This window comes from Papio anubis, chromosome 7, assembly GCF_008728515.1.
Source record: "Papio anubis isolate 15944 chromosome 7, Panubis1.0, whole genome shotgun sequence".
Classification (NCBI taxonomy): Eukaryota; Metazoa; Chordata; class Mammalia; order Primates; family Cercopithecidae; genus Papio; species Papio anubis.
The window spans coordinates 9,843,215-9,853,800 of NC_044982.1; the positions used below are offsets into that span (position 1 = coordinate 9,843,215).

A 10,586-nucleotide genomic window follows, 5' to 3' on the forward strand; every position below is an offset into this window, starting at 1 on the left:
TTATCCTGGAAATTAGACACTTGCTCATTCATTCTTTGATTCAGTCAGTCAGTTGGTCAGTCAACAAACATTTGCTGGAAAGCTGTGCCAGGCCTTTTGGAGGCTCCAGGGGGACGAGCCTGAATGGAACAGGGTCTCCCTGGCATAGTGAGGGAGCCCCAGAAATCCCAGCTCTGCCTCAAAGTGGCCATGTTATCTGAGAAAATGCGCCTCTCCTTTCAGCCTCCTGTTCCTCAGTGGTAAAGGGCGACCATTAATACTTCACTTGGTCTTGTTAAAAAGAATAAATCGAAGATGGCGGATGAGGCCACGCGACGTGTTGTGTCTGAGATCCCGGTGGTGAAGACTAACGCCGGACCCCGAGATCGGGAGTTGTGGGTGCAGCGACTGAAGGAGGAATATCAGTCCCTTATCCGGTATGTGGAGAACAACAAGAATGCTGACAACGATTGGTTACGACTGGAGTCCAACAAGGAAGGGACTCGGTGGTTTGGAAAATGCTGGTATATCCATGACCTCCTGAAATATGAGTTTGACATCGAGTTTGACATTCCTATCACATATCCTACTACTGCCCCCAGAAATTGCAGTTCCTAAGCTGGATGGAAAGACAGCAAAGATGTACAGGGGTGGCAAAATATGCCTGACGGATCATTTCAAACCTTTGTGGGCCAGGAATGTGCCCAAATTTGGACTAGCTCATCTCATGGCTCTGGGGCCGGGTCCATGGCTGGCAGTAGAAATCCCTGATCTGATTCAGAAGGGCGTCATCCAACACAAAGAGAAATGCAACCAATGAAGAATCAAGCCACTGAGGCAGGGCAGAGGGCCCTTTGATAGGCTACCATACTGTTTTCCTGTGCATCACACTTATCTAACTGCTTCCCGGGACACCCTCCACCTCTAGTTGTTACTAAGTAGCTGCAGCAGTCATTGCTGGGGTAGAAACAAACAAACACCAACCAGTATTGCTACTTAGTTTCTAAGGCTGCACAAGGAAGGGAAGGACTGGGCTTTGGACAATCTAGAGGTAATTTATATCCGCCCCCAGGTGGAGCAACATGCGATCCTGGAGGCATGGGGGTAACTGAAAGTGAGTACATAAAGTCTTTCTGGTTTCTGGAGATAACCCATCAATAAAAGCCGCTTCCTCTGGTTTAAAAAAAAAAAAAAAAAGAATAAATCCAGGTGTGTAATGTATGGCACAGAGCCTAGTACCAAGGAGACAGTAAATGTCAGGCCCTCCACCCTGACCTAGAAACACTCTCAGCTTGATGAGCAAGACAGAAATATAGAAGGTTATTTCAGTCTAACAGAGGTTTTCACAAAGTTCTGTGTAAGAGTAGAGAGAGAAACCGATCACTCTGGTTTTCCTAAATGCAAGAAGGGGAATGTTTGAAGTGTGCTGGGGAGAAAGGTGAAGGGTTTGCAAGCCCCCAGTGCTACCCTCTGGAGCCAAATGTTTAGAATCAGCCTGCAAGGATCCAGGCTGATGGGTGTTTATTTAGACACACACGCCAACAGCCTGTAATGTGCCCAGAAGAGGGAAGGGGGCCAGCGGGATGGATAGATTTTATGTGCAAGAAAGAATTGCGGCTGTGAAATGTGAAGTGAAAGATGCCTCGTTTTCGAATTAGGCTACGGGAAGAGAGGAAATGTATTTTTCCCAAAAGCTAGAGAATTGGGCCAAGTTGGGCTACAGAGAGGATTTCTGCATTTGGAAGACAATCTCATTTGGTGGGTTTGGGTTTTGGGGCAGGCAGCCTGGGTTTGTGTCTCAACTCTGCCATTTACTGAGCTCATGCGGCCAGGCAAGCTCTGTTTCCTAGAAAGTTCCATTCTATGCCAGGTAGGGATGAATCCAGGGCACAGGTCAGGGGGCTGGTGTGAGCATGGATGGGGTGCTGCTGGGAGGACACCTTACACAGTACCCAGCCATCAGCAATGTTACTGTTTATTATAACAATAATAAATGTTAGTTCTTGTTGTTATTATCGGGCAGGAGGCTGGTTGGGATGCTTCTAGCTAAATGTCCCTGTGTCCTCACCGTATACTCTTTCCACCACAGTTATGGAGGGTTGTGGGAGAGACTTTTAAGAACAGAGGAAAGGGACAGGAGTGCATTTTCATTTTCACCTTGGTGTGGATGAACCAGCAGCTGCTACAGCTGGCTCTCCTGATCGGCCAGTAACCCACCCTTCTCATTGATCTATCGATCTCATTCCCAGGTGGAAGAGTGTCTTAGGATTCAGAGCCAACAAACATTTTCTCAGTAATCCTCTGTTCTAGGCCCTGCACTTCAGGCAGCACCTCCCCTCATTTGTTTTTTTGTTTTGTTTTGTTTTGTTTTGTTTGAGACAGAGTCTCCCTCTGTCGCCCAGGCTGCAGTGCGGTGGCATGATCTTGGCTCACTGCAACCTCCACCCCCCAGGTTCAAGCAATTCTCCTGCTTCAGCCTCCCGAGGAGCTGGGACTACAGATGCCTGCCACCACAACCAGCTAATTTTTGTATTTTTAGTAGAGACAGGGTTTTGCCAAGTTGGCCAGGCTGCTCTTGAACTCCTGACCTCAGGTGATCTATCCGCCTCGGCCTCCCAGAGTGCTGGGATTACAGGTGTGAGCCATGGTGCCCAGCCGCCTCCCCTCGTTTAATCTCAGTTCTCTCATCCCTTTGATAGCAGCATGAGTGCACAGTCTCAGAAAGCACAGAGAGGCCAGGTGACTTGTCCAAGGATACACAGCTTAGAGGTAGGAGAGCAGGCGTTTGTAGCTAGAGTTGAATGACTACTGGTCTTTCATTACTTCATACCTGGAAGGACGTAGGTTCCCTTCAGGGATTGGGGTGCCCTAGGAAGACCCACACAGGGACCACAAACTCCCTCCTCACACAGACCTCTTGGCTACACTCAGAAAGGCATCTGTCCTGCAACTGGAGACCGGCTGCATTCCAGACCCAAGTTCCTGACCTGCAGAAAGGGTGAACTTATTGTTAATTCAATCAGATCAATGAATACAGGCAAATCATTATTTCTGCATTGCCATGAACCTGAAGCCTTCCTGGGGTGCAGGATAAGGAGAGGTTTATTAAGGGATTAGGAACCATGTGCTGAGCAAGGTCCTGGAGTGTCAAGAGAGGAAACTAAGCCCTGGGGCCTGTCCGTGCATCTCCCACTGCCCGGCACCGGCTGGGCTGGCACTTGGCATTGCCACTTCAGGGAGGCAGGATTTGCTCAGGAGAGGAACCAGCCTCCGTCCTGATCCACTCAAGCTCCTCAGGAGGACAGACACCATCTCTGAGCCACCTTTAGCCCTCAGGGAGGGCCCAGAGGAGAAGCTCAGCCCCTGGACACTAAGAAGAACATGAGAGAGCCAGGCATTTCCTGCAAGGACAACCTGATTGCTCTCCACACTGAAACAACTAGAATGCAGCAAATGGCCCGGGATATCCTAACTCGGCATGTGCGGTCCCCCGTCCAGCCTCTGACCTCCCTCAGGCTCCAGCCACCTGAATGGCCCAGGAGCCCATTTCCATTCAGGCCCTGGTTTGTTTCAGCCCTCCCCTCTGCCACGTGTCCTCTCCCCTTGCCTGTCTGCATTCTCTGCTCCTGGACAAAGGAATCATTTGCTCTTCTCCAAGCCCCTCTGCCACCCCTCCCCCAGCTATATTTGAAGAAAGGTCTCAAAACACCTCAGGGGTATTCATCTTTGCAGCTTCAGATCAGCTCACACCCAGAATAACTGAATATAGGCATGGTTAGTAAATTCAATAACTAGGTCAGGTGCGGTGGTTCATGCCTGTAATCCCAGTACTTTGGGAGGCTGAGGCGGGAGGAACTCTTGAGGCCAAAAGTTCAAGACCAGCCTGGGCAACATAGTGAGACCCCAACTCTACAAAAAAAAAATTTTTTTAAATTATCTGGGCCTGGTGGTGCACACCTATCGATCAGATACTCAGGAGGCTGAGGCAAGAGTATCGCTCGAGCTTAGGAGTTTGAAGTTGCAATGAGCTATGATCATGTCACTGTACTCCAGCCTGGATGACAGAGCAATACCTTGTCTCTTAACAATAATAATAGTAATAATAAGTAAAAATACATTTAAAAATTCAATAATTAGTTATAAATTCCTCATTTTCCCCATATACCCTTGCACCCCCATGTTACCCAATGTGGATAATTAAATAGCTAGACTTTACAAAGCGTTCTCCAGTATGATTTTATTTCTTACAGTAATCCTAAGAGATTGGGGTTCTCACCGCCTCACAGAAATATTCCTTTCATTTTCTCCCAATGCTGAGACTTGGACCCAGAGAGTTAATGACCTACCCAAGGCCGCAGAGGTAGGTGGTCACACAAACGGGGCCCAGCCTGAGCTTTAGAACCTGCAGGAGCCAAGGCCAAATACTTCCCAGTCCCTGGAGCCAGTCCTGCCCTGGACATAAGGCCCCGGAAGAGGTCAAGCCATGCCCAGTCTCAGAGAGCCTTCTGGGCCTGGCAGCCCCTCACCTGGGCCAGGTGGGGTGTGGCCAAGGCCTCAAGGCCCTCCTGCCGGGCAGCCCATCCTGCCTGCCCACGGGCGGCTCAGCCGGCTGCCCTCCACCGTCTGCCAGTTCCAAGCTTTTTGGCAAACTGGCACCTAATCACCCACCATCTGTGAGCAGAGCGAGTCTTGGCTACCTCTTGGTGCTTCTTCAAATCAACTTGCAAGTTTTCAAAGTGATGCAAGTTCTTGGTGCTTGCAAAAATGTCAGCTTCCGTCACATCTTATTAAAACTGAAAATATGAAAAGGTTTCAGATAAACTGAAACAAGCCCAGTTTTAAGTGAGATCACTTTTTTTTTTTCCTAAAATGCACAGAGTTTTGTTGTTTTTTTCTGATTACCGGGGTGATAATCATTATCTTTACATCTGTTGTCCTCCGTGGGGCCCACACCCGGACAGGGCTGCAGCTGACTCTGTGCAGAGTGTGTCAGTGGCGGTGACGGTCACTGTCTTATGGTGGCTTATTCATGGAGGGTCCCCTTGGTGAGGTCACAGTGGTGGAGAAAGTACCAACAGCAAGTAACACTTCTGTGCCAGGAACGAGGTCCTCTATGCATTCTCTTATTGAATCCTAAATAAGATTCTCCTGTTCTCTCCATAAAGGTGAAGAAACGGGGCACAGAGATGCCACTTGTCACATGGCTAGTAAGTGGCAGAGCTGGGATTTTAACCCAGGCAGGACACGGGCTGCTATGGGACCTGCAGGCTGGGGGAGGTGCTCGGATCCACCCTAGGGGCCCTGAGAAGCTGAGGGAGGGTTCTGATCAGGTGTTGGCAGGGTCAGGACTGTGTTGGAAATGTCACTGTGGCTACGTCATGAATTCACTCAGCACTCATTCAGTGCTACCGCTGCATAGCTTGATGCTGGATTCTATGGAGAAATATGAGATGGATAAAACCCAAATCTAGGGAAAGAAGGCCTGTGCTTAATTATGGTGCTAGCAGAATGAAGCGATAATGGCATCCTGTTGCTTCCAGAATGAGCACCAAATTTCAGCCTCAGCCCCTCACTCACCCCCACCCTCACTCCCCTCCACCCACTGTCCAGGCCCAGCAGGAACTCACCCCAGACTGCCTGGCAAACAGACCCCCGCTCTGCCTCCCAACTTAGTTCAAAGGCCTCCAAGAGCCCCCTGGGACATCCTCCTTCTGCGGACTGCCCTGAAACAGCCACGCCCCTCCAAGCTGGGGGCCTTTCCCAGGAAACTTGAATCCTGTGGGTGGGCCAGGCTCAGCAGGTGGGCTCCCTGAGGGTAGGGGCTCCTTCTCACGTGTCTCTGGGTCCGCAACCCCTTCCATGGCCCTGGCATACAAGAGGCATTCAGAAGATGTGTGTGAGATGAGCACTCAGAGCACTCATGCAGGTAATGTCCTAGAAAGGCTCCTCAGGAGACACGTGGCACAGAACACAGCCAGAGCTGAGTATGAGTCTCCACTCAGCCAGCCCCTCCTGGATGGTGTCCACCTGTCTTTCCTCACCTGTGAAACGGGGGTAGGCAAAAACCATCACAGAGTTGTTGGATGAACTGAATGCATGGCACTTGGCAACGCTCAAGACACAGCAGCTTTTACTACTGCCACCACCGATGCCACCACTGCTACTCCCACCACCGTGACCACCACTGCTGCTAATCCCACCACCACTGCCACCACTGCTGCTAATCCCACCACCACGGCCACCACTGCTATTAATCCCACCACCACTGCCACCGCAACGCTTCTGATCACTGCCACCACCACTTGCCTGCTGCTGCTAATCCACCACCACTGCCACCACTGCTTACAATCCCACCACCACTGCCACCACTGCTGCTAATCCCACCACCACACGTACCACTGCTGTTAGTCCACCACCACGCCGCTCGCGAAATTCCCTTCCACCACCACCTTCCCTTCCACCACTGCTATCCTTCAGTCCACCACCACTACCACCACTGCCACTGCTATTTGCCATTCTGTTGCTGCTGTCTCCACTACCATTGCTACCACTGGTTTTACCGCCATGACCACAACTGTTGCTACTCCTATCATGACCAACAGTGCTGCTGCTCCCACCACCATGACCACCATTACTGCCACTGCTATTACCACTGTTACCAAAACAACAACTACTACTATCACAAATACCACCTTCACTAGCACTGCTGCTGCTGCTACTGTGAGCTCTGCGCTGATGCTACCACTGCTACCACAATCCCTGCTACTACTACCATTACGATTGCTACTGCTGCCAGTACTACTGCTATTAATACAGCTGCTGCTGCTACTGCCACCACTGCCACTACTGCTAGTGCCACCAGCATTGCCACCACTGCTGAGACCACTTCCACTGCTCGCTGCTGCTACGACCACTCCTGCTACTATTGTTATTATTACCTCTACTGCGATCACTGCTGCTATTGCCAGTTGAGGAAGAACAAAGAACAGGTATAAAATCACACTGTACAATAGTAAGTGTACAAATAGAACACTTTTGTGTACCATTTGAAGAAACTGCACAAATAGTAAACGCAAGGAAAAATACTATTTCTGGCTATGAAGCAAAGAAATTCACTTTACAGCACCCTTGAAATACCGTGTTATAACAATTAATTGGGGGGAACGATTTTAAATAGACCTGTGCAATGCTTGTGAGACGGAGTTGCAGGCCTGATAAAATAGTGCATTGTTACAATGGACTGCTTTAGGACGGTGAAAGATAAGAACTATCAAAAGCCTTTAAAATGCCCTTGAATCAACAATTTCCACACCTGGGACTAATTCAAGAGATGACAAGGTGGGAGAAAAACATATTACCTGAACCTTGATCGGCAACAATAAAAACAGAGGGGAGCTGAAGCCAACGTTTGTGTCTCAGGGAATGGACACCTCGACTGGTATATTCCTGCTGGTGGGAATATTACACAGCTTTGAACAACTGTGATGATTAAAAACAAAACAAAACTGTACTACCCAGAAAGATGCTTAGGAAGTACTATTGAGAGAAAAAGATTAAGATATAACAACGTATTTATACTCTGTTTTGAGTATTACAAAATATGTATGCTCATAGACTATAAAACATAGAAAAACGAAAATAATTGTTGGAAGATTTGTATAGAAAGACTAAGATGTTTTTCACAATTCTCTTTAATGTTGCTGTCATATTGTTTTCTCAATACAAACGAAAAAGAAACGTCCCAACAATCTATTGATAGGTTTTTTCCCCCTTTGAGTATAATATAGATGTGTCTATTTAAAGGATTTCTCTTTCAAAATCTCATTTAGCACCACAACAAAGAGTGTCCAACTTTTAGTTCATTTCAAATGAGTTCCTAGTCATAAATTTATTCTCATTCACAATGTGTATAATTTGTGCACTTCAGGAGATTTGGTGATTATACAGGAATTCAGCATTTTTAATAATTTCCTGAAGGGTTTTTGAAGCAGACAATGTGCTTTTCCTATTTCCCAAACAATCTGAATGATGGAAAATCTCCAAAATAGCTATGCCTGAGTCTTCCTTTCTTCCCTCTAATTTCACATGCATTTTTGTTGTTGGCGTTGCTGTCCTTGTACTTCTGCAAGCAGGAATTCTCCTTTTGAAGCCATATCTTTGCAGACAAGAAATTATAGTCATCTTATCCCTAATGCACTGCTCCCTAAGCAAAGGACTTATTATCCTTCAAGACTCTGTGTACAAAGGCTTCATCCCAGCAGGCAGACTGAATCTCTGTGGGGCAGGTGCACATACAATCTGACCCGGTGGATTCAGAACCTTGGAAAATGGGTATTTACGTCAGCACTCACACTAACAACTGTTTTGATTTGTATTTGATGGAGACCTAGAAGTAGAGGGCAAAGGAGCCTTTCCGATCAACTCATTCAGCCACATCATTTTATAAATGGGGAAACTGAGGCCCCCCTCACTAAGAGGCCGTGACTTGTCCAAGGCCACGCTGTCATTTAGGGACTGAGCGGGGACTGCAGCTGCTCCCAAACCGCTGTCCTTTCTATCCCCTTCAAAGTGACCACATTTTCTTTTTCTTTTTTTCCTTTTTTTTTTTTTTTTTTGAGACAGAGTCTTGCTCTGTCACCCAGGCTGGAGTGGAGTGGCACAACCTCGGCTCATTGCAACCTCTGCTTTCCAGGTTCAAGCAATTCTCCTGCCTCAGCCTCCCGAGTAGCTGGGATTACAGGCATGCACCACGACGCCAGGTTTTTTTTTTTTTTTTTTTTTTTTTAGTAGAGACGGGGTTTCACCAGTTGGCCAGGGTGGTCTCGAAGTCCTGACCTCAGGTGATCCACCTGCCTCGGCCTCCCAAAATGCTGGGATTACAGGCATGTGCCACAGCACCCGGCAACCATATTTTCTTAATCTAAATGGAGCCAAGTCTTCTGATGAAGTTCTCCCTAGTCTGTGAATTTATTGATAAAACATGCAGAGGCCTGACCACAAGGCCAATGTGTGTGAAGAACTTTGGTGAGTGCTGACAGAGATGTCTAATTGTTTCAGGTTGCTTTTAAAGAGAAAAATCAAATCTCATTTCGTTTTACATTTAACCCCTATTATAAAATAAAATGACATTAGAAACAAAAATACAATTCATCCTTACCCAGCCCCCAAGAGAATTTTTTATATTTCTCCACACCCTGTATTTTCTGGGGCAGATTTAAAACAGTTCACAATGAAAGACACAATCGTCAAGTTATAAAGTAGAATCATAATTTAAAATCAGCCCAAGGTTGATATTAACGCACATCATTCACCTCTCCTCCCCCTCCAAGTTCAAAACAGAAGAGATTAGGAACAGGCTTGTGGGCTCCACGCAGATAAAAACATGGGCTCTGTGACTGGCCAGGAGGAGGGACCCGCAGCCTGGAACCATGGCCGGCTTTTGCTCCATGGTAAACAGCCGATCCAGCCAGTGTAAACTATGTGTGAGCCACTGCTGATCCAAAGAAAGGGATAAAACAAGAGGGGCCGTAGAGGAGCAGCGATCCTGTCCTATTAACCTGGCCCAAGAGAGACCCCAGCCCAGGGCCTGGAGCTCTCAAGATACCCTTTTCCCCAGGGGAGGAAGGCGAAGGGAAACTCCTGTTCAATCCTCCCTGCAAATGGCTGAGGTGTTGCAGGAAGGTGCCCAGCGCTTCCCTGGTGAGGCAGAGGGTGACATCACTTCCTATTTATGGGCCAAACTGGGAACTTGGGGGCAGAGTTCCCCCAAGCCCTTCCCCACACAAGGCAGAGGAAAATGCAATGACTCAGTTAATCCATTATTTAGCTGTTGGAGGTCCTGGAAAATCTGGGGTGCAGGAACACCCCAATCTACTAAGTCAGCACTGCCCCTAGCACCCACCCACTGCCTTAGCACTCCCATAGCACCCACCCACTGCCTTAGCACTCCCATAGCATCCACCCACTGCCCAAGCACTCAGGATTTTGAGTTCACATGGAGAATAACCACTGCCATGGATATGCACTGGCCGTTGGTGAGCTTTGCTGTCACAGTGATATGACAGCAGCTTGGAGGGGCACGATCACCCCAACATACAGAAGAGAAGAGCACAGCCCGGAGAGGCCCAGGCCACGTGCCCAGCATCTCACAGCTGGATGCTTCTCCCAGGGCTGGGAGTGAGATTTGCCTGTCACTTTCTGGCCCTAGTGAACTTGCCTGGACACTGCTTCTTTGTGAAGCTCGACCAGGAATTTGAAGAGAGAACTAAGACTATCCAGAGACCAGGGAGGTGGGCCGCCCTGCCACACAGGGCATGTGGAGACAGGGGAAGGAGGCACCACGGAGACAGTGTCTGCACCAATTCTATCAATGAGGCTCGGGGCCAGACGATGTCCCTATCTTGTAAGGTCACTTTCCTCCCTCCTGGCCACGATCTCTCCAGCAGGGCTAGGGAGCTGGTGGCAACATGAGGGATGAATGCCTCTCTCCTCATCTTAGTTTGGGTTCCCCATCTCTTCCTGAGACAAGGATTTGGGTGCAAGTAGTTTGTTTCAGAGGTGATCCCAGGAAGCAGGTGAGGGAGTTGGGAAGTGAGGCCGAAGTGGGG

At 48.5% G+C, this 10,586-nt stretch overlaps 1 pseudogene across 1 annotated transcript; it reads left to right on the forward strand.

Annotated features, from left to right (window-relative positions):
* Positions 1 to 274: 274 nt before the first annotated feature.
* On the forward strand, positions 275 to 1,157 carry LOC101019310 (annotated as a pseudogene). Its single transcript, XR_004184786.1, has one exon. The product of XR_004184786.1 is annotated as a ubiquitin-fold modifier-conjugating enzyme 1 pseudogene (transcript).
* The last annotated feature ends 9,429 nt before the right edge of the window (positions 1,158 to 10,586 follow it).